General features: G+C 35.1%; 1 long non-coding RNA gene across 3 annotated transcripts in view; it reads right to left on the bottom strand.

Annotated features, from left to right (window-relative positions):
* Positions 1-26555, bottom strand: part of LOC145963718 (uncharacterized) — an 89809-nt gene that overhangs the window by 45152 nt on the left and 18102 nt on the right. The window contains exons 1-2 of one of the 3 annotated variants that reach the window (XR_014436238.1): positions 18526-18592; positions 12451-12555 (exon numbers count right to left, since the gene is read on the bottom strand). This is a non-coding gene — a long non-coding RNA (uncharacterized LOC145963718). Of the gene's footprint in view, positions 1-12450; positions 12556-18080; positions 18196-18525; positions 18593-26555 lie in introns of those variants that run through there. The other 2 variants (XR_014436240.1, XR_014436239.1) reach the window with 2 other exon arrangements.

Below are 26555 nucleotides of genomic sequence, written 5' to 3'. Positions count from 1 at the left end.
GCATGATCAGCCAGCTTATATAGATCAGCGCGATCGCGTAACCGCGTCGTGTACATTCATCGCGCGATCGTCGGGTCTAAAATGTTACATCCCCATCGAGGACAGATGAAACCAATGCGCGGTGTTATCGGATTGGGATATTTTATAAAGAAGAGAAAAATAGAAAATCTTCGACACAATGGGACGGAAATTCCAGGCAAAAATAATTTTAATCGGAACGGAAACGTGGTAAAGTATTTTTTAACAGTAAACCCAATATAATCACACTGCAAAGTTATATAAAATGTGAAATAAAAAGAAACTATTTATACAATTACCAGTGGAAATAGTAGATACGTTGCGACAATAAATATTTAAGAGAAGCATGTCGAGTTCTTTCTCGATTGGACGATTTTTCACCCTTTCTGAATTCGATCGCTCTTCCCTTTTATTCAGAGATATATCGAGATTGCCCGGTTAATTCTTCCCTCGGACCTCGGCCCTTGCTCCATAATTGTTACAATTACGCTCGCGATTGGCTCGGGCACCGACAAGAGATAAATAAGAGCGAGTGAAAACGCGTTGCAATAACGCGGCACGCGAACGTATCTCGGGGTTAAAGTACGATGACAGCAGCCCCGGGGGAATTTCGATACAGGCGCCCGCGCGACAAGAACCGTACCGATAAATTGAATTTCTTCGTGCCCGTGATTGCCATCGGCAAATCGGCTCTGGCCTCAGATCGACGCGAACCCGCAACATCCCGCACCTACTTTGCTCCGTTGCACGAGGCGTTCGTTGACGGGCAACGTATTTGCACGCTCGGATATTCAGTTAGCGCCCGGGACATCGGGATTGCCATGTTAATCGGAGCCCGGTCACTACCGATAGCTAGGGAAAGAGAGAGCGAAAGGGAAATTGACTACATTTCGGATTCGCTAGAATGTTAGATAGTCATTGGAAATGCATACACATCGACGTGTGCATTTCAAAGTCGAATTTTTCACGAGTTTTCTGAAGAGATTTTCCACTATCGATCTTTTCTCTTGAATTACTCCAAATACATGAGGAAAAAATGTTTATTATATTGCTATAATATGCTGAAATGATTTGAGAAAGGTTTTCTAGGAAAAGTGCATTTTGAATATGTCTCTTTAATATTTTTCAAGCTTTTTTTTAATACATGTAATTATTGCTTATTACGCAAATTGAATGTCCAATCTTTATAGTCTATAATTACTGGATCGATGCTAATCAATCACTGTCAGCTGATTAGCAATATGTCGTCGTAGCAAAAACGGAAGATAATTAACCGTCACTCGGAAGAGTCCCTTAACGCTACGGAAGGAAGCTAAAGTTAAGAAAATTATGCTCTTAGGAAGAATGCAGAGAAGAGAGGTTAACGAGTGGCCGTCAAAGAAGGCAAAGATGAAGATTTGTTGATAATGGGGCGACAAATGACAAGATTGGATGACAAGGACGGTAATTTAATCGACCATTCTACGCGACGAACGCAGATACAATGCTATTGTTATCCCGCGAATGATGGAACACGAGCGGCCAGCATAGACCGGACCTGAGATGTATAAGAGAATAGAACACTTAGACCGGATCTGAGATGTATAAGAGAATAGAATATATAAATATTTCGTATTTTATTATATATTCATTTGTGAGAAATTATTATACAGGGTGTCCCGAAACTAACGCTTGATATTTTAAAGGCAGATTCTCTGGCCAATTTAAAAACGATTTTTCCTCAGCGAAAATGTCACGGCATTAATAATTTTCGAGTTATAAACGATTGAAAATAAAGGGTTTTTCGCAAACTAAGGCTTATGGGAATAAAATATTGATAAAGTCACATTCTTTAGTTAATTTTAGGTAGAGTTTACTTTAATAGAATTTTAATTTAAGGCTTAGTTAGAAAGATACATGATGACAAAAATTGGGAATATGCAAAAAATAATGATCTCCCTCGACATTTTCGCTGAGGAAAAATCGTTTTTAAATTGGCCAGAGAATCTGCCTTTAAAATATCAAGCGTTAGTTTCGGAACACCCTGTATACATTGTGACAATATTTAAGGGAATATCAAAATAAATATATAATAAAATACAAAATAAAGAATTATAAAAAAAATAATACCTAAATAAAGACGATATGTAAATGTTTTACACAAAATATTTACAGCATTTACGTTTTACAAAAATATTATTAAAAGAAAAAAATATACATGTATACACATTTATATATTATTTCTATGAGAAAGAAATAAAAGCGCATCGACAAACGTTACAAGAAATTTTTGATAAATGTAATCAAGTTTGCTTTTTTTTCTCTATACAATATGCAATAGAGATGTGCATAGTAAACAAACTTTTTTAAAATTTATTTATATCATTTATATATATAACTTATATAAATAAATTTGTAATAAATTTATATACATAATTATAATATTTGATTTAAATGATAATTAATTGATAATTGATGTATAAATTTATTTATATTTATGTGGAAATCTTTTTCTATTGAATTTCTTTAATTTAAGTAATCATTATACAAGAATATTAATTTAGATACATATTTAGATTCTTTCATTAAAAAATGTATTTAAACTTTTACTTATAAAGATTAAATTATATTATTATTTAAATAAAATTATATTATTATTTAACCCATATATTGTTAGTTATTTAAAAGAAAATATTTAAATTTGATATGCGAGCTTTCAATTACTTTATATTAAAGGAGAAATGCATTAATTAAACCATTTGGCTATTATAATCTTTGAGGACAAGGAAAAAATAGAACTTTATCTTGCGCTATTATTTGTTCTTTTTCACGATTCGATCGATATTACCATGATTCACAAATGAAAGGAGATAACGCAATAAATTATGCATTGTGTCCTCTAGCTAAATGCACGATCTCCGATACTTCACGCGAGTTAGGAGTACTCGATAGATTTTACCCTCGAAATGTCAAAGTTAACGCAACTGGGATGCAGAAACCAAGCTTGAATTACGATTAATCGTACCGGCAAAAGCATCGCAATTAACACCGTGTCGATAAGCAGAAGTAAACAGAACCACAATCACTTTTCTAAATTACTTTTGCAATATTCGCAGGATAAATTACAAATGTATTCTCAGAATACAAATCCTCGTAAAATCTTATGCAAAAAAATATAACACACAATTTTTAAGTACATTATACCCCTCTCCAAAAAAACAGAAATCAAAAAGTATATTTAATATCGAGGACAAATGAGCTAAAATCACATCATTTAAAAAATTCCAGGCAAAAAGATGTCCGTTAATGACGACGTAATCAAGAAAACCCGACGTCAAAGGCCGTATAATTGCGAGAGTAGACAGATTTTACAGCATCTCTTCCCTCGCTCGCGAATCTTATTTTTCCTCGTTTCCATTATCTTTTCCTTTTTATTACGAAGTATCATAACTTGCCGGGTATGTCACGCAGCCGCACCGAAACGGCCACGATGCGCGAAACGAGATTTCGCCGGACGAGAGTCACGAAATGGCATAAGCCACATGTATCAGTCGTCTCCGCAAGCTTTTCCGCTATTCTCTCATTACTTGGTGCTATGCAACTCATGCTGGTAACTCATTTTATCAATCACGAATCGCGATCTTAAGCCTCGAATGTAAGCGTGCGTAAATTAAAAAAAAAATATGATTCAAAATTCACGAGAGGTCGTTAAGAGAATCAGCTGTGTTAAATTTAATTTCTATTTAAACAAAAAATTCTTATATTTAGAGTAACGCGCGAGCAACGCGCAGGAAATAATGAGGAGAGGAGAAAATATGCGGCAATATAAAACGCAAAGAGCATAGTAGTAGAGAATGAGTGCGTTTCTCACTCGCAATCAGGCAAAATTACGCGTTTTCGCATAACTTTCCCGCTTAGATTTGCAGCAGCGTACTTGTCGCCTCGCTCATTTCATTTCGCGGGGAGTAGCTATAGTACACCGTCCCGTAATAATCTACATTAGAATTCTTTAACTTTTATCTGCGTTCTGTGATGCATACAACGGCGTCACGCAAGGGGTTAAAAACCACTGGACTTGGCGGTTTGTTATTTTATATAGGAATTTTCATACCGAGTACACGGCGTCTGTGAAATAATATAAAAATAATATAATAATATAAATAATGTAAATCCAAGGCCAGTCGGCGGAGAATGAAACGTTTATGTGAAATATATATATATATATATATATATATATATATATATATATATATATATATACAGAGCCCGATAAAATATTTAAATAAACATCAAACGTGTGTGAAATATTAACGTGTTCTCTTTTTGTTTCTCCCTCTCTCCCTCTCAATTTTGGTTACAAAACGTTTGAAGAGACTACTATTTTCTCATATTGAAATATTTCACGCTTTCACGTGCATTTGTCAAAATGTATAATTGATCAACTGGTCAAAATATTTCAAGAGTTATATTTCGGCGCTAATAAAACTTTCCTAATATAATTTAACAAAATGAAAAAATTGCTCAACTTTTTTGGATGACTCGTATTGTCCACTTCTAAATCTTCGCGCGATGTAATTTAAATTTTGATTCAATATCGATCTCTTAATATTACATAATCGATCGCACTTGAACCTAAAATTTTACAATTCGCTAAACATAGTGCAAAATTTTGAACGAATAATGTCGGTTCGAGATAGTCAAAAATAAAGAGAAAACAGATCAAAGCATCATTGGTTGAATTCATTCTTTAAAGTAAAAAATGCGGGCAACGATAACATTGTTGCGTTTAGATCTGCGGAAATTGTTCGTCAAATGCAAATCCAATATAGTAATCTGCAAATATATAATAAACTATTTTGAACAAAATGAAGAGTGCAAATAAAAAGGAAAAAAATCATAAAATCAACTGTTTTGATAATAAAATAACTTGTCAGTACTTTACAATGTAAACGAAATTTGTGCAAGTGGAGGAAAACGAAAATAAATAGAAGCATTATATACATAGAGAAAAATAAATTAGTTCCCTCCATCCTAATATCCCTATATCAAATATGTTTTTATGGAAGAGCTAAACGATATCGGAATTTATATTTCATAACGGAAGCTCGAAATATATCGTTGCAGAGATATGCATCCAAAGTGGAACGCATATTTTTTTTTTCTCTTTACGAAGATGCACAGGAAGGCTATTTCGTTTTATGTTGCTACAAAGGGCGATTGAGTCGCCGTCGGATCAACACAACGAGGAAACTGTTTACCGTCGTCGAAAACTTTGAATTGCATTTGTGCTACGATCTCGCTCCTGCAGACTCCGAGGCAGGCTATCAAACGGCAATGTCGCCGAATGAACGAAAAGTACCACAAAGGGGACGAACGGACGAAGCTCATCGATCAAGGGGGATCAAGGGGCCAACGACGACACGCCTTTGGTGCAAAGAGGATGCACACGTGCATCGCCCTATGCACGTATCCGTATCGCGGGGACCCTCAGGAGGGAGATAAAACGCGCGCGAAAAGCCGAGTATGGCACACTTACTTAATTGCACATGCCACGCACACGTATACGCTAACGCATTATGCTAATCACTCGAAATTTATCGCGGGGACGTTTAAGAGTTTAGAGATTAAATATGAAATATTGCTCCCGCCATTTTCCCTGCCATCTTCCAGAACATCGTATACGCGCGACTAAAAGTACCAAACTTAAATACGATTTTAAATACGCTTCAGGACTTGTTGCAGTCTTGTCGCAATTGCTTCATTTATTTATCTGTTAATTCTTAAGGAAAAGAGAGAGAGAGAGAGAGAGAGAGAGAGAGAGAGAGAGAGAGAGAGAAAGAGAGAGAGAGAAAAATTTATTAATCCAGAGAGAAAATGTTATATTATTATTTTATTCGCGTAGAATGTGCCCGACTTTGTCGGCTTTTATCGCCTAACGTTTAAACAGAATCTCGGGGAAAATATCGGGAATAATACACTTTTAATCATTGAAAGCAGCGAATAAAAGTTACAAATCCGGCGTGAAAACGCGAAGAATTCTTAGTCAAGCGAGCGGCGTGTCGATAATAATCAGTAAGAAGAGTATAATAACGGAGTAGGAGCACGCGACGAAAAGAAAGGGGGACGAGAGGGGGGAAGGGGAAGGGGAAGGAAGAGAAGAGAGGATGGTGAAAGGGCGAGGGAGGAACGCAAGGGGTATTATCGGTATTAAACGAGCCGCGTGTCGCGCTGCTCGACTCCGTCGTGGGTTCGTGTCGGTCCGCTATCGTAATAACACGCTGCCGTGAGCATACGCGACGGGGGTGGACGATGGCGTCGTGCCACGAGGGGAGCGGGGGCCGCCGACGAAGAGAAGAAGCAAGAAGGCGAGAGCGCGAGGCACGCGTTCCGTTTACGCACCGTAATTGACGCTGATTAATGCCCGCCGCCGGTCAAGCCTTGATTTAATTCAATTTTACCGAAGCTTATCTCGTCCCATCGCGCGAATAATTGTTCTGTCGATATAACGGGAAACGTGGCGATGTAAGAGAGAGAGAGGATATTTCTAAAAATATTCCAAAATTCTGCTTTTCTCTGTAAAAAAAAAAAGAACGAGAGAGATCGAGAAAAGCAAGAGATTTAATTAAAATTTTAATCATGAATTTTAACATTTTATCGAAGATGAAATTATTATAACATGAGGTGTTTAAAAAAATGATACAAAAATTTATGTCTAAAAAAAATATTAACTTTACAAAAAAATATATATAAAAAAAATATTTTAGAAAAATATGTTGAAAAAAAATAATTCTTATGCAGTAATTTTTTTTTTATTATAGACACAATTTTTTAATCTTTTAACACTTGAAATGACGCCCATGTAAAGTTGCATGCAAACTGTGTACTATTAATTAATCTTTGATTTAATTCAATTTGGCCGAAGCTCAGCAAAAAGGGGAAACAATGCGGAAAGGAAAGAGAAGGAAGAAGACGGTTAGAGACTGTAAGAGACAGTTTAGAGACAGTGAGTGTACGTGAGCATTAGCCATTTACCGCTGATTAAATTTCCGGTCGGTGCGCGCAGGACAAACAGTACGAGCGATGCGAAACGTTCAACGTTTGACGACATCGACGACAATGACGTTCGTCACTTGGAACCAATCACGGCCTGACATTTCGCGTTGATGTCCAATTTTAACAGGCCCAAGCAATTGTAATACATATAGCGAATACCGTGGCCAATAGTGTCAGCAGAAACGTCGAGTGGCCGCAAACGTTTGAGCTTATTCAACGGCAATTCTGTCATTTCGATCGCATACAAGCATCAATTCGATTATAAACTTCCTCCAATGCAAAGTTAATCAATCGCGATACGTGAAAGCAGTTAGAGAATTAACGCTGTAAATCGTTGTAATTATATTTGAGGATAACATGTGCAGAGTTTCTGTCACGTTGCCATTCAAAACATTGCAAATGTTTACACAGTAAAAAATTGTGCGTCCATATGTTAAAATTTTCTTGTGTTACCACGTTTTGATTAGTACTTTAATGTAAAATTAACATACAACATATATATTATTATTTTTATAACGTTTTCATGTATTACGTTTATGTCAACTTCATAATTTAACACTTTGTATATGTCTCTTAGAAATGGAATATTATTTTGAGTATTTTTAACATAATCATTTTAAACAATCAACATGTCTCAAAGTCAGTTTAACATTCTAAGAAAAATTAAAATGAATCTTCGAATAATCTTGAACTTTGACATACAAAAATAATCAAATTTACGAAAATCGAATGTTTCTATTACAAATAATTTAAGTTAAAATAATTACTATTATATGTTAATGTCTTCAACATTTCTTACGAGTTATTATAACTACTTTTTCATGTAATTTTTAATTAATTTGTATGTTATTTTTACATTACACTTAAAGTCACGATAACAAAAATAAATGTAAAGTATTGTGTCAATTATTTAACATTTTTAGTTTGTCAATAAGTAACGTACGATGAATGAGTTATTTTAACTTAAAATTTAGAGTGGACTTTCTGGGACATGTGAAAAATGTTATAATTAACATTTTATTTTTTACTGTGTACGCATCTATATCTTTCCATTCAAATCCTTAGTTTGGAACACGTTATTTAACTATAACCACAATTTCACCCCATCCTTAATCGGGTTTAATAATTAATTTGTATAATTCTATAGTTCTATGACAGTCATTCTATTCCTAGAAGAATAACTTTGATTGGTCACTTTTAGAACTACAAGTATTATTAAACCCGATTCTATTTCGCACTCGCATTCGATGTAATAGTTATGCGGTAGACGAATGCTAAAGGAGACCTCGATGTCGTTTTAGTTTATCATCGGCCGAAGAAAAGGGCTGGAGAAAAAATGAAAGGGGGACGCGATATTGTACGTTATTTATGGAAATAACGGCGGGATGCTCACGCATCGTACGATATATCGCCATTTTGCCGAGGCGAGCAACCGCAGTTCGCGACGACATCGATCTCCGTCCTCCATTTTTCATGGCAAATGATAACATAAATGTTAACGCAAGGGTAACGAACTCAAACATAGTCTAAGTGTAAGCGATCGTAGTCGTGCGTTTACGAGTCGGCAAATCGACGGTTTCCACGGACGAGTAAAGGTGCTCGATTTTACCTGGAAGATACACCCGAAGGGGGAAAAAAGTTGGCAGGCAAATGGGAGGAAATAGATACCGGTGATGGCTGGAATGTTTCTAGTAAACTGGCTCGCGAATTCGAATCTATTTGTAACTGAAGAGAAAAAAAAGAGGGAAATGAAAAAAGAGACGCATTCGTTATTGTCCTGGGGGCGAACTTTCTCAGGGTCGTGAAAAATATCACCGGATAGAAGACTTGAAGATGGTGGCAAGATCCAAATTTATCCTAATGGAACATAAAATATTTGGCGAGCGAAAAAGACGGAAGAAGAGGATTAAATATATTAATATATCCTTTATTCAAGTTTTATCGCTATTACTGTCTAACAATCCGTAAAAATAACTCAGATTTTTCCGACTGTCGATATCGAGAAGCAAGCGAGAGTTCGATTTATCGCGGTACATGATTTATTAATATTCTTGTGTTCATTGATTTATAGAAACTATTCATAATGCAGGATGAATTTTCTTCACGTCCTTTCCTGTGCAATTTCCTCTCATTCACGTAATCGTTTAATTATTTTTAAACTATTAATATATGAAGAAGAAGAGACTGAATTGACGTAAGGCTTATAAATATTACCCGTCACATTTAATACTTTAATTTGATGTATTACACAGTAAAAAATTGTGCGTCCATATGTTAAAATTTTCTTATGTTACCACGTTTTGATTGGTACTTTAATGTAAAATTAACATACAATATATATGTTATTATTTTTATAACGTTTTCATGTGTTACATTTATGTCAATTTCATAACTTAACACTTTGTATATAGAATAGAAATGGATATTATTTTGAGTATTTTTAATATAATCATTTTAAACATCAACATGTCTCAAAGTCAGTTTAATATTCTAAGAAAAGTTAAAGTAAATCTTCAAATAATCTTGAACTTTGACATACAAAATAATCAAATTTACTAAAATCAAATGTTTCTATTACAACTAATTTAAGTTAAAATAATTACTATTACATGTTAATGTCCTACAACAATTCTTACGAGTTATTGAAATTATTTTTTCATGTAATTTTTAATTAATTTGTATGTTATTTTTACATTACACTTAAAATCACAAAAACAAAAATAAATGTAAAATATTATGTCAATTATTTAACATTTTAAGTTTGTCAATAAGTAACATACGAATGAGTTTTTTAAATTTAAAATTGAGAGTGGACTTTCCGGGACATGTGAAAAATGTTATAATTAACATTTTATTTTTTACCGTGTTTAATTCGCGAGAATTAGACGCGGAGATCAATTACGCTTATCGAAAGCGTGGAAACCACGATTGTCACGAAACGTCAGTGTCCCGACGACGTTAGATTATACGATTGTGTCGCGAACACTTGGCGCGATCTTGCTAAATGTTCAAGCATACACACACAAACGACAACTCTTGGAAGAAAAATCCGCAGCACGTAAGATATGTGCATATACCCAGGACATAAATATTTAGATTCGCGCACGATTTCCATAGACGGACCATGCTGGCGATATATATATATATATACATGTATATGTTCGAGCAACGGCAACAGCGACGACGGGGACGGCGCAATTTTTCTTCCTTCGCGAAAACGAAAACGATCGTTGTTGCGCGACGCTACTCACGAGGATGAGGAGGAGAGAACAAGTAAGACGGAGGAGAATCCGATGAAAACACTGCTCCGAGATAACGTTCTTTACGACGCAATCTCGAAGCCGGCTGGAAAGAGGAAAGCGTCCTGGTCATTACGGTGGAACAAAGGACCTAGAAGGAAACTATCGCGAACATTAACCGGCGGAAACACCGTTCGTTGTCGTCGTTGTGATTCGTGAGCACGCAGCGATATATACAAGCGGGAGCCAGCTGGCAGACGTGCTCGACAAACGAACCATCGTCTTTCTTGATAATTGAGCCGTTATATGTTACAATGGCTCTATATTTCCCTTTCCCTCCCCCTATATATTGTTTGTTAATAAGATGGATTTTGCGACTCTGCCTGTGAGCAAAAACTCTTGAAATGGCAATTTGTCTCAATTTGTCGTGACATCTTCGATTTCTTATTCTTAATAAATCAACAGACAAATCTCCAAGAATCGTCTTTCTTTCGCGCAGATGACATAAAATAATTGTCTTAATTCTTTCTTTTATTTCCGATAAGTCATATTAATCAGGATTCTATATCTTATACTACTAGGGATTCTACATTTCGCGTTTTAATTCAAATAGCACAGATAAATAGACAAGATTGATAAAGATATTGCATTCCTGAGTAAAGACCATCGATTGATGAAATTAAGGGGAGAACGTAATTATCATAATTTTCGATAATAACGCGGAGTTGATAAGTTTTCCGCAAAACACGTGTACGAGTTATCACGTCGACGAAAATTGCGCGAGGAAAGTCCCTCCCTCCATTAAACGCTCCGATAAATCAAGGAACACGCGATAATTGATAATTCGTGCGCCGCGAGTTTTCGCTTCTCTCGGGACCGACAATGGGAGAACCTTACGATCGAGTTATTTTTACGGGATGTCGGACAGTAATGGTGACGAGAATTCGACAGGATACTATACGTGCGGGGAGAATCGTTTGATAAAAAACACGCAGTTGGCTGCTGGAGCTTTCATCCCCATCGTGCGTTCAGGGACTAGGGAAAAGGACCGACTCGGCCAAACTTTCGTGGCACCGCGATAATGACCGTAATATTTCTCCATCTGGAGGAAAGGGCGCGCTTCCTGGCCGCGCCTCCCCCCTCGTCCACGTCTTACTTCGACCACTATTCTCGCTTCGACGTCGTCGGGAATGCCCGGCGCCAGCGATTCTTCTTAAACCGACCGCGACGATTGCACCATATCCTTTTTTTCCCCCTCATCTTTTTGCTTTTCCACAGCTCGTTCCAGCTGCTATAACGACGCCGCCAAGTTGGGGCAAACTATTCAACGAGCACTAACAGTGAAAGGGGATTATCCTCGCGTTACATACGATGTAACGCGTTGCTTACATCACACCATTAAACTTAATTAAAGAACTTAATTCCCTTATCGTTCGCGAGAGATACACAAGGTGTAACCAAATAAGAGCTTTGCGCGCGAGCAATTTTATTAATTACAATTGACCTGAGATTGAATCGAGCGTAAGGCTATTTTATGTGTGAGGAAATAAATAAAGCTTGCAATTAAAATAATTTAAAGCTACAAGTAAACGTATAAGAATCGCATGGAAAAAGAGTATCTGGGAATGTTGCATTCCAGCGAGGTTATTAAGCGGCAATTTTTCACATCGCATGAATAAGAAATTTATTCAATGCGTGCATTTCAAAACGGCGATAAAAAACATAGGAGCGTATCCGCGATATTCGATGATTAATTGCGTCTAGAGATTAGTGAGAACAGCGTAGCCCACATTCAATTACCTTTTTTTGCGCCGCATTTAGTCTCTATCCGTATCTATGCAAGCTCAACATTTGAAACAAAGGCCGATAAGCGCAGCAAATCGATATGTCAAACGTTATCGGCTTGCGTATAATTAGATAATCATGCTTCTCTAACAATAAAATAAAATATCCAAGTAGGAAAAAGTCACTTGTATAAATATCAGATACAGTGAATACAAAAAAATGTGTGAGAAAAGTGTGCTCTTCTTTAAATACTTTCTTTTTAAACAATTTTAAAAGAGAGATTAATACATTACACGCGTGTAACACAGAAACTTTTTCCTACCTGCTATTTTTCACGCAAAAAATAACACAATAAATAAAATAAAGCATTACTCACTTTGCAGTTGTCACCTGACGTTTTTCTCGTCTCTTCCTTCCCTTCCTTCTCCTCCTTCCTCGCTCCTATTTTTCCAAATTGCTCGTTCACTTGCACAATATTCACCTGCGGAAACATGATTAATTACAGCTGGGCGTAAAATAATAATCATCGTAATGCGGCATTTTATACGAGGCGCACAAGTTTTATTACGGGACGTAGTAAAAAGAATAACGCGAGTATCACGGTCGTACAAAGCTATGATTCGCTCGTAAGCGAGATGAGTGAATCTTTGAATGGCGGGAGAAAATTCGACAAATGCGCCCTTCGTTGCAACAACGTTACACCTGTTGCTAACAGGTAATATATTCGCGCGTTTTCCAGCGATTATACCATCTCGTGCTGCATCATAAGTGAATAAATACACGGGTTATAAATGATGAATATTCGCGCGCGAAATGTACAACACTCGAGAATGTGGTTAGGTTCGCCGAAATGTCCGCGCGACGACGTCTCGATCGAATAACTCTCGCTTGATTTGACAGGAGACGGGCCGTCGAGTTCGTGATCAATATTAAGTTAAAATTGATCGATATTAAATTAATATTATAATAAATATAACAGTATATAAAGTAAATTAGGACACTACTTACTAATTAAACGCGGACTCGATCTACGCCACGTCTCGTTCCACGTTCAAGACGTTCCGTTCCACGTTCGTGACGTTCCGTTCCACATTCGTGACGTTTCGTCGATCGAAAAATCGCGCGCTAAGTTCGTTTATACTAATACAGCGCGATATATCGCGAGTTAAATTAATGGCTGGTTAATTAAAGTGACGGATCGTTTGAAAATGAACAATCAAAATTTCGTTTACGTTTCAAATAATTAATATTTCCGGGATAATGATGATATATCACGACCTTTCATCTACTTGAATCATTCGAGCTAATGATTTCTATATTACCGATATGCTATAAAGGATATTCCGAAATTTATATGTATGTATTAATTATATATAAAATATTATGCATATATGTGTAAAATATATATATTTATAATATCAATAATACTTATAATATTTATAATATTAATAATATTAATTATGTAATATAAATTATATCTACTGTATTAATTAGATTAGATTATTACATATTATATGTAATATTATATATTATTACATATATATTATTACACATTATATATATTTAATTTATTTCTGTAAATTGTGTTTATTATTTATACAAGATTGTTAAAAGTGATTAAAATGTTCAATTAATTTTTTTTTCTTACTTAATATTGTTTTACTATTTTATTTCCTTCGAAATAACAGATATTTCATATAAAATAGATATTGAAAATTGAGTTAATTAAGTTATATGAATTTCATAGAATTCAAATTTGCTGTAATAATCAATTTCTATTCTCTAATTAATTACTACAATACATTATCAAAATATATAATTGTTACGGAACACCTTGTTTTATTTGAGTAGTCACACAACGCTTGTTAATTGTGATAAAATAAAAACCAGAGTATGCGAAATTTTCTTCAAGAACTGGAGCCCCAGTTAGCTAATGAGAAGTTAAATACAGTTAGTTAATTAAAAACCGTACATTCATAAAGAAATGTGAAATAACGTTTAACCTTATATATAATAATAAAAAATAATAAAATATTGTAAACGCAAATACTTAGATATATTAAAATTTGATTTCTCGTTTGAAAAAATTCAACTAATTTTATAGACTCAATTAATTTTATAGACTAAATACATCGACTAATACACACACACGTACACACACGCCCGCACACATACACTTAAGCGAAATAATTAGAGAATGTAGGAAAGAATGAAAGACGTATTAAAGCTCTCTACTTAGCAAAGCGAAGGAAATTAATGTAAAAATTAATTATAATTATTAAAATTAATTATTATATTAATTATTAAAATTACTTAATTAATGTTTTGCTTTTTAATTTTATATATATATGCATATGTAAAATTAATTAATTAACGTTTCGCTTTAACAGTGTGTGTACACACATACACACACACAATTAAAACAAAATGTTAATTAGTAATTTTAATATCTCTAATAATACTTTTTAATAATAATAATAATAATAATAATATATAATTAAATCTCGATGAGATAAGAAATCTTATGTGACGCCAAAACCTGATGTTTCTGCGAAAGAAAAGCGATTGCATTTGACGCAAAGGCGAAAAGAAACAAAGAGATTTGTTACCAGTCGCGTTATACTTTTTCTAAGTATCCAAAATATGAATAATCTCGTACCGCGAGACGCCCACGCGCACCTTTTCCTTCCGCTCTTCAGACGTGCTTTGTTCTACCTCGCTTCTAAAGAGCCACTCATCCGTATAGAGGAGAACGCGTCATCTTAGAGTGCGTTTCATGGACCTACAGAGCCCGACGTTGTGCCCGTCTAATTCGAAACTACATATTTCATCCTGAGCAAACTCTTCGAAGATTACCCGGGCAACCGGCAAACACAAAGAACCAGCCAGTAGCCGCGGGAAACTCGAGAATTCGCGGCGGCAATAACGAAGGCGGCTGGCAATCTCGAAAAAGTGAAGTGAAATACGAAAAAGAGGCCCTCTGAACCGACGCGAACTACTGCTAGCAAGGAAAATGAAGACTAGCGGTAACCTAAGGTAGTTAGAAATAAAAGACACGAGCTAATTTTGAAACCTCCTATGTCTAAGCTGTTAGTAAAAAATTTAGAACGTAGAATTTTTTGAAAAAAACTTGATGAATGATCTCAATTTTACTATAATTAACGGTTTCTTTTTTCAATGCTTTATTCTTTTATACTTTATTTATTTTATATATTATTTTATACTTTATATTTATTTTATACATTATATTGTATTTTATTTATTTTACGTACAATTTATTCATTTTACATATTATTTTGAACATTCCCGCGCGGAGCGGATGTAACACATTTTCGCATAAAATTTTATTATCGCTGTGAAATAGATTGAAAGCTTGGAAATTAATATTTTATAGTTGCTTGTGAATATATATTATATTTTTATTAATATTTTTAATAAAAGATTTACAGAGAGAGAGAGAGATACACATCGCGCGAGGTTTCACAAGGTTTCGGGCAGACTTTCTCGAAGCTCAAGGCATCTGCGCGATAATGCACCACTGGCGACTACATTTCGAAAGTGCGAGGAAACGCTGATGGCGCGTGGCGAAGGGTAAGAAGCTAAAAGGGTTGCGAACTATGCTCTTCCCCGGCGTAACCCTTTTCCCACATTACCCTCTTGCGTTCTTAGACGAGATGTACAAGCCAGATGTCTGCTCATTCCTCGTACATGAGCGCATGTAGCCACTCATTCGTACACAAACACAAACACATAACATGTATATAAACACACACAAATATACATATATATATATATATATATATATATATATATATGTATATATATATGCATATATACACAGACGTAATGATACGAAAGCCTTCCTCTGTGCGTTTGCGTTGGCGGAAACTGTCGGGGGTTTAATCTCGACCCGATGCAAGCCGCAATTTTCCGGAAATGACCGACGTTGGTGCAACCCCCTCGAGGTGGATTACATTGAGACGCGGACAGCAGAAGACGCTCTTGCCCGAGGAAAATGATGTGTCTGTGTAATTCTCTCTTTCTCGCTTCCTCATGGCTCGTAAAGCACGACAGCTAATATCGTAAACCGTGTAAAATGGAAGCGATACGGTTGAACTATCTCCGGAGTTTGTCGTCGATGATTATCCGGATTATTACGAGGAACGTTTGCATCGACAAACAATTAAGATCCGTGCAATCCGTATAAAATAAAATGTATTATAAAATCGTATGCATTTTGATCCCCGATTTCAACGAGCGCGACAATATACGAGCACTTATTGTTCTGAATATTTTTTATTTATTTCGAATATACATATCTGCGAGTGGTGTATAAAATATTTTTGATATTTTATAATATAGTTTTTATTTCTTCAAATCTCTCTCTTTCATTTCTCACAGATACTAAATAACGGAGCTTATCTTTTATAGTGTTAGTTATTGATTTCAAATATATTTTTTCAGAGAAAAAATTTCATAAAATATTTCGAAATACAAAAATAATAGCCACCATTTTTAAATCGCGCACGAAATTTACGGATATTATAATTTAACTACAAATACGTGTTTTAAAATATTCTCAATTTTATCACTTGATTTGTTATCTCTAATTTACTCTCTCTTCAAACGCGAAAAGAATTTCTTTAAGTTATCTGAATATGCGAAATTAATATCGACAAACAGAAGTATCGATTCTTGCAAAAATCATAATTAAAAAGCAAAGTTCTATTTACTCTCAAATAAATTGTGCTTTAACAGAATTTTAACTAAGGATGTTGAGATTTATATTTTCTTTACACTGTATAATCGCGATATTCTGCTGCAAAAGCAATGCAAATATCTTATCATTACGATAAATTATATTATGCACAGCTTTGAAATTGAAAAGTGCATCAGAAGATTAAGAAGAAACTGTACGGATCAGCTGCGTCTTAAGAGTTAATAAATTTAATACATTTCGAGATTCATGAATTCGACATTCAGCAAAGCACACTTTAATCATTTAAAATATAAAATTAATAATTAATTTGTATTTGAGTTAAAATAAAAAGATTTTCTCTTTAAAAAGTTTTATTCTCAAAAATTTCTCAAAAAATTTTTGTGTACAGTCACTATAAAATTTTTATTACAGTCTCGAGTTAATTCAAAATATATATATTTATGATGCTGAAATTAAATTATATTCTAATAATTAATTTATGTGTGAGTTGAGATAATGATTAATAGAATTAAAATTTTTATTCGCATGGATTTTTGTGTACAGTCATTTTAAAGTTTTCATTACCGTCAAAAAATTAGTTTGATATAAAATATATATTTACGATATTGAGATTATAAATTATATTTTACAAGGCAAAGATCTTTAACGCAAATTAATTATTAATTTTATATTTTAATAAGAGCGTTTTACGTAATGTCAAATTCATGAATCCCGACATGTATTCGATTTATTAACTCCTAGCTGATTCGTGCAGTTGCTTCTTAAAGGTCGAAGGTAAATCCGATTTGTGCGAAAGACACCGCCCGCGTACAACGCTAATTCCTTCCCAACGGAAATTCGTTGTCGCGATACAAATAGCAGTTGCCACCGCCGCAAAGTCCGATAATTGTTTCTACGGGATGGTATTGTGTCCCGAGTCTACCATATTTTCATAAAACCGCCGTACTCCCTCCTCCCACCCTGAACTCTCTGCCATATATTTATTACTATTATTAGAGTACCTTACAATTAGCGGAGGTGGCGGCAACTTTCCCGGTTCTCGGTGCAACAGTCATAGATATAACCATAATATAAGCCGATATAGCTCATTATTTGCAATGTTCTCGCAGCGAAAATTTAAAATTCATTAATGCACTTAAGCAGGTCTGCAGAAATGCAGCAGTCTTACGTATACATTAGTATAAAATTATGATAAAAATACACACTCTACCTTTCTCTCTCGAAATCACTCCAAGGTAATATCGAGTATTTTAATATTTATGAATATCGCTGAAATAATTGCTTACCCGTAATAATAATAGAGAGATGATTGCGTCTAATACACACGTTTAGTGCTTGTCACTATTGTATTTTGAGAAATAATACACAGAACGATCTTCGTGTCTTGCTCGCTCGAGTTTCGCTCAGCAAATAGCGAGGCCACCGCACGTAAACAATAGCGCGTTATACGTCACAAGAGATGACCGCCCAATTTTACGACGTACAGTATTACTGCGTGTACGTTTACGAGTGGTTGATAGCAGAAATTAATCACGCGGTTTAATAATGATTATTGTACGTAATTATAATATCATAAGAAACGGTCACACATAATACTTATTACACGTAACTCGCTATTGTATGCATAATTATAAATTATTTATTCAAGAAATTAATTAATCACGCAGCTTACTAATTATTGTAATTATATAAAAAGAATGATTGTGTTTAATACATATCATTAGTACTTACTGCGATCGTATTTCGAGAAATAATGAAAATCACATGGAGCGGTTTGCCTTGATGCTTGCTTTCTCGAGTCCGCCCAGCAAATGATAACAAGGCCATCGCGTATAAACAATGGCGTGTACGTCACAAAAGGTGAGCGGCCAATTTTACGACGTATTTATAGTGTATTATTGCGTGTACATTTATGATGGCAGAAATTAACTAATGACGCGGTGTAATAAGAATCATTGTAATTATCGTAAGGAACGATCTTAATGCTTGTTATATTGTTATGTAACACGCTTTTGTATTATAATTATATTTATATGCATATTTTATATATACTTGTACCTATGAGTTATCAGTGAGAAATTAATTAATCTCACAAGTTATCGACTGTTAAACGTAATACGTATTTATAGAAAGGAGAAAACGTATAAGCTTGCTACTAATTTTTAGCGGCCATGTTTACGCGGTGACATTGTTATTATTCGCGCGGCAAGAAGAGCGTAAGAAGGTAAACAAACTGCTTCGTGATGTCGTCGTATTATTTGAAACATGATCGCGACAAGTACTAGAAGGTGTCAAATGTGATCATTCATGAACAAAATCTCATCGACTCACGAGATTGCGTATCGAAATGACGTCATTAAAATATTAGCGTCAGCTGTAGCGTCATCGCCGCGAGTTGCGCGTGAATTTTGAGTATATCGTAATTTTTTATGGGACCAGTTAATTTTAATTTTCTCTTTGTTCTCTATCGTTATAATATAATAAAGTGCGCGTCGCGTGCGATTGATGTCGGGAGTGCCCTGTAAAGATACGCGTGATCGTCGTATTTTAGATGATTAGTGCGCGCGCGAATCGTAATTAATCGTATTTTGAGTGAGTGCCATAAGAGGACAGCAAAAGATGAAGAAAAGGGACGAGAAGACCCGGGGAGATGACAACGGAACAATCATAAGAAAGTAAGCAAAATTTACAATTTATTTAGTTTCTTATTTGTTTCTTTGAAATTAATTAATTTATCTCCGTGATATTGGAGAAAAATAGAGTAAACCATTTTATACCGTTTTCATTTTGTGTATCAACGTGTAAAATATATAAAATATATAAAATGTTGCATTTTAAAAAATACTTGAAATGTTAAATATTAATAAAGATTGATATTTTCACATATAAAAATACATACAATACAATTTCAATTTATGTGTTTATTAAATTTATAATTATACTATAATTAGTGATTCATCCGTTCATTAATATATTATTTAAATTATTTATGTACAAATTGGATTTTAATTTGTAATGTTTTATGGAAATTTATATCTAAAAATTTTTTTATCGATTATATATTTTTTTTTAAAGTACAAATGAAAACATTAACAATTATTTATTTTTTTTTAATATTAATTATTATTTATTTTGGACACTACTTTATATAATATGTATATATTAATATTTTACAAATCATATTTATTATGTACTATTGTAAGTAAGATTGTGCATCATATCGGTGAACTTTAATTTATGTAATTTTTATTTAAATCTCAAAACAATATAAATCCGTGTATGAAAATTAAATTGAATGTATATAAAAAAATATCAAAAAAATTAAAATCTTTCCTTAATAATCGTCTGGAAATTTAAATTTACAATGATAATAATGCAATAGTATAATTTTGTATTATTTATCTTTATATGAATTATTTAATACATCTGATCCTATTAATTATTTTAATATTTATTACTATAATAAAGTAAAAAATTAGAAAATAAAAATATATAAAAAATTATAAATTATATATAAAAAATTAAAAATTCAAGTTCAATATTGCGTGTTATAAGTGAATAAATAAAAGAATACTTCACAACTATTTGGAACATTTTGATTGATTTATAAAAATCTTTAATGATTAATAATTATATCTCTTTTTACGATATTATATAACAAATTATTTGAGCGAAAAAAAATGATGTTTTTTTATATAAATTATTGTAGAATTAATTATAGTTACATATCAAAATGTTAAAAAAAATAATAGATATTTTTTTGAGAAAGAAAAAAATATTTCTCCTAATGTATTATATTAGATTTTTATTTATATTCAATATTCAAAAAATATATTTTTTTAAACTTTATGTATATATTTCAAAAATTATTTTACAAAAGGATTAGTTTTTAATATTAAAAAGTAATTGAAACATTACATAATGGTAATTTAAATATAAATATATTCACTATATTGAGATTAAAATGTGTGTAAAGAAATAAAAATATAATATAGAAATATAATATATAATGCAAACAACGTGATACAAAAATTAATTGATCCTCAAGCAAAGGGTTCAGTAAGGTTTGCAAGTACAATTCCATTAGAATATTTCAATGTTAAGAATTTTACATTCATTATAAGTAATATAATTATGTGTTCTAATTTGATGTAAAAATGCAAGTACCTGGTACACTTTAAGATTCCTTACAATATATAATAGAAAAAATTAATTTTGCTAAGAGCCAAGACTTAAAAGGACTCTTTATATTCTAAAATACTTGCACTTGTATGTGCCATGTATATGAAAAATTCTGCATTTCGTATAAAAAATGTATAAGTTGCAATATTTTTTAAGAAATTTCCTATAATAGAAAAAATCATCTAGAAAGAATCTAAAAAGAATCAGGAAATAACTCGATTTTACATAATTTACTAATTTACGGACTATCTGAAATATCTATTTAATTTTTAACGAAATTTTAGGTAAACAGTATATTGTTCTTTTTTCACATATTCTCTTAATTTTTAACATTAAATATCAGAATAAATTTTTTAAAAATTATAAATTTAAAGTAATACCTCTTATCATTTATTTTTCTCTACATTTAATGTTATTGTGATGGTGAGCTAAAAAACTCTGTCCCTCTCTCTCTTTATTCATATTTTCATAGAAAAATAAATAGCTTTCTTGTCAATTTGATTTTTTGAATTTATATCAGAGAAGAGAAGAGAGTAATGGAAAATACGTAATATCGTACATATATATATATATATATATATATATATATATATATATATATATATATATATATATATTAATGCCTGGACATGGTTGCACGATTTTCACGCAATGGTGCAGCTCTCCGAGAGCAGAGGAATATTCTCATCCATCAGAGCAGAGATACTGCGTATGCGACATTAGTGGCACTTAACGTACACACCGCGCTGATTCAGATGATGGAGCAATCCAATAACGAAACCTTCCATCACGGATAATACTAGCGAAGCGAGAAATAATTGCCCTCTTCGTAAGTCTTATAGGACACTTCCCGTAAGTCACGAATGATCCGAACGATGCGGGAAAACAACGATGTCGTTCTCGATCGAGTAAATGGGGAGACCGACGCGATTCCAGAATCCGACGATCTCAGAAATGACATTCCGTTGATAGTCGCGCGAATAAAGTATCTAGGTGATCGGGAAAGATTCATTCTTATCAATCCAGTCGTACGAGGTCTTCTGAGGGACCTTGTTGACGAATATATACGACCATTAGACAGGACAGTCTACGCCGATCGCGGGACAAGGGATTAGTACAGACATTAGGAATAGATTGCCGGTTTGCAGGGATCCCCACGGTTCTCCCTTAGGATTAGGAAGGATTACGCGCGAGTTAGGCCTACGATTCGATCGACATTCCGATGTTCGTGGGGAAATTGGAAGCGTATCCGTATAATGACCTCGCGCGACGTAAATATTCCGTGATCGACGTTACATATCCCTTTTCCCTCTTCTCCTTCTTCGCGTTCGATATCTCCTTTTCTCTTTTTATCTTCCTCCACACACATCCGTTGTTACAAATATAAAAATTATGAGATCGTCAGATACTCTGTATTTATTCACTCGTGTGATTTTTTCTCGATATACATGTTCAAATTTCCGGAGAGATTTATTTGTTACGTTCGATCTTTCGTGTTTTTTCAAACGATATTGATCTATTCGAATAAACGAATTGAAGCAAATATAAATTAAATAATAAAACGTATACATATGGTGTGTATAAGATATATTCCATTTCATCGTTTATAAACGAGACGAGAGATATTTTCCCAGAATTTTCGGTTGCGGTTAAAGTTGACGTAAATCGCTACTCGCGTAGCTCAGTTTAATCGTCACAATGGATCGCAGGGATTGAGGGTACAGGTCGTATTTATTTCGACCACCGCCTGTCCGTGAATAACGGTAATCATCGATGGAATCTAGGGGGATAGCACCACCCTACAGTTTCGTGTGTCGCTAATCCGAAACACATACAGACGAACGCAGACAAAATGTAAGAAGGGCCGAGGGATGATGAACTTACGAGATCGGATGAGCGACCCTTTTCAACGAGCCCTACTCGCGCTTCTCTTATGGTACGAGGAACCTTTAGGCGATACGAATCGATTAAAGTTTCATGAAGGCTGGTATCATTATTTAATTATTCGCGATAAGACGATTATTCAAAAACGTTATACGTGATTTATTCTCAATCTTTTTCTAAATCTTATTAAATGCGTTACACAAACAATTGTTTAATAAAAAGAGGAAGAGTTATTCTGATATTTTTATTATTGAAATCGTTCTCCCCGACTACTTCTTTTCGTAATTATATTGAAATAATTGAATTGGATACTTAAACTTGGTGTGAAAATGTAGTTAAACTTCCAGAAATTCTATTACACGATTTTAAAATACGAGAGATTCGAGAATTTACGTAACTTCGAGCCAATTGTTAAAAGCTTCTCCTTTTACCATCCGGATGCGCGGGCGAATAAAATGCAGGAGCGCCTTCCTATCGTTCCACCACATATATCGAGATTTCGGTCGATTCAACTGCTTTCTTTTAATATCCCGCGCCATACTTTAGTTCGCAACCCCGGCTGCGTTTTCCCCTTTTTTTTCACCTATCCCTTTTCTCACCTATTACGGTTACTAACCCGACTACATATAACGCTATACATTACGGTTAACACCGACCCGCGCGGCACTTTACGAACAAATTACGACCACCCGGTAGTTTCTACTTTGCTCTAATCCGCTCCAACTTCCAATGCAGATTTTCCCAGCGACACCTCCCTCCTGAGGAGGGACAGAAAAATTTTCTTAATCCTCGCGAGCGGGAAATCCGTCCCACGGCTTCGTCTCCGCTTATTCGCGATAAAAAATAATCATATTTTTTTTCAATTATAATTATATTACTCGGGATGTTAGGATGGCTTATTCTAGATGGATATTGATGCTTTCATTTTGCGGGGATCGGGAATTGGGTTTTCCCCCCCGCGTTTAAGAGCGCCCTATTTCGCAATATTATGCAATTGTATATCGCGGATATTACATAATAAATGTGTTATGGACGCCGCTTCGTTATCGCGAGGATATAGCTCGGACGTATCGCAATAGGACGCAATACGACGTCTCGCGAAGCGGTGAGCGCCGAGGGTTGCGATCCCAGCATGATGCTCGATGATAGATAGAAGACCCCGAGGCTACGGCACCCTAATACAATGGCAGCCCCGCATAAGCGTTCCCTCTCGGTACCCTGTGGGAATAGTAAATGGAGCGCCGTAGGCAACGAAACAGTCCCGACGTTCGATCTTTGCTCGACGTGGCCAGCGCGTTTTTTATACTCCCGCTGCCAACAAGATCATCCCGCGTAATATTAAACTCTATTTCCCTCCGCGCCCGGTATACAAATGTCCGATATTTTGTCAGCATCTTCGAGGTCTTCGAGGTCGCCAGAGATCCAATGATCGTTCATCCGTATATCCACGATCCATTTTGCATATTCCCCCTATCGATTTAAACTCGATGTGCTTGCCTTTAGAAGAATTCGCCTCGGAATTTTTTTTATTCTAATTTATTCGGAAATTAAATATTCTAACGATAAAGTATCGGGCATTTTAAATTTGACTGACATAAGTATTAATATAAAATATATATGGCGAATTAATAAAATTATAATAAATACGCGATTTTGTAATTCATGATATATATACTTTTTAGAACATGTTTCAAAAATTAACGCTCTATATGTCATTCGATATTATAAATTAAAACTTTTATCCTGTAATGCATAAAATATGAAAAATTATTACTGGCGCTTCCAAGAAATTTCATGACAGCTTGACAGTTTATTGGTCAGAATGTTATAATTTTCAACATCAATGTCCAGTAGCATATTTCCATGAACGATAAATATATTATCACCTACATGAAACGTATTAACTATTCGCGCATCGGATAACTTTTAAAATAGCAGGTTTGCATAAATATTTATGCGGCTGTATACTCTCGATTAAAACGGAAACTTTGCTCTCTAGAAAACAGGGAAACGGTGAAGAAAAAAAAGAGAGAGAAGGAGAAAAGAGCACTCATCTCGCAATCTCGCGTCTAATTTCTCGACAAGAAGTTGAAACCCTTCCGTTTCCGGGTTAATATGCGGCTTTTCGCGCGGCAGAGCATCCGGTATAATATGTCCGGGTCTTCGTAGAGTGTCAAGCTGCGTCCGCAATCGCGGCTGCGGTCATGTCGAGCGTGCTAAAACGTAGAACGGTATCAAACGTTAAAATGTTTCGGACAGAGACGGTTATATAACGTATATGACCCGACTGCGCCGACGAATGTGCAACGTAAATGGTATAGTGGGACAAAGGAACGCGCGCTTAATGAAAGCCGGCCGTTATAGTCGGAAACTATACGCAGGATTAACGCGAGCCCCCGCGCGTATCTACACGGAAAACAGAGCCTTGCGAGATTATCGGACGTATTAATATTGTGGAAGCAATTTCTACGTCGCTGCGCCCCGGACAAAGACGCCGCCGTTAGCGGTGTTGTGTCGTTTGCACATAGGGTAAGGGGATCAACCAACATACGACCGGAAGACGGGGATGTTGTCGCTGCGTTGATGGATAAATGGACGTAATGTGGCGCGCGTAATATCGTGATGCTCACTTGGCGGTGCGTCATTATCTCTGAAGAAGAGTACCAGAAATCATCATCATGTTTCTCGTTATTACGTACATGTATACGTTTCTTTGGAATTTTCATTTAATTATTTCATCTTGATACTTGTATTTTTTTCTTAATTTTAACAGTAAATTTAACGAATCATTTCCCTGTATCAAAGGCCGCTTCGCGCTTGATCAATGATCGTTAAAGCGCGGAAGTCGGTAAAGTTTCGCCGTGGGCTCTTCTACTCGGATGGTCCGAAATGCATTTGACCCCGGTCGTTTCTCTCGACTACGGTCGAGAGATTTCGTTGAAATTAAACTACGTATACACGACGTATATAATTGCACATGCGCTATTTCAATATCCTTAAAACGGTCGAGGGGGGAGGAAGATTCGCCGTGTGAAACCTCGCGAACTTTCGCGCCTCAGCGACTATTGACCCGGCAAAGGCGATGCTGCATTTCTCAGCGGCAAGTTCCTAGCAGCGGAGTAGCGAAAATTCGTAATTCCCAATCGTAGGAAAAATCGCGTCGATGTTATCCCGAATGCAATCCGTTATTCGACGGCTACAGCGCGGAAATTCCATAGAAATTCCAGCAGCCACTGCGCTCCGCCCTACTTGCCGGGAAAATCGGTGTCTCCGCGTTGCTCCTTCTCGACGAGCAAGGGGGATGGGGGAGAAAGGAAGAAGGTTCTTTCCTCCTCTTCCCTCGAAGAAGCACGAAACGAATTACCTACAAGCACGTCGCGTCGCAGTGCATCGTAAACGCTTATACGCCAGAAACTGCGGCTCGCTCGGATCCACCCTTTGTACGCGCATCGGGATCTCTCGCCTCTGTTGCTGTGCGGTGGATAAAAATATTCCGCATAAATCCCGCGGTAACATTGTGCACGCCGGAAACGGTGGAACCGACGGGACGACTTTCGATGCCAGCCTCGTTTACATCGGTCGCGATATTTGCGATATTATCGATATTCTATTTGCCCTATATTCAACATCGGTCTGATCAAAACGGCCAGCCAGCTCACGAGGTTTCGCGTATTCGCGTAATACGGAATGTTTGA

The sequence above is a fragment of the Camponotus vicinus genome, unplaced genomic scaffold (genome assembly GCF_025532165.1).
Source record: "Camponotus vicinus isolate PSW18456_S1 unplaced genomic scaffold, iyCamVici1.0 SCAF_13, whole genome shotgun sequence".
NCBI lineage: Eukaryota > Metazoa > Arthropoda > Insecta > Hymenoptera > Formicidae > Camponotus > Camponotus vicinus.
The sequence above is the reverse complement of the archived record's forward strand: the minus strand, read 5'-3'. Positions and strand labels throughout refer to the sequence as shown.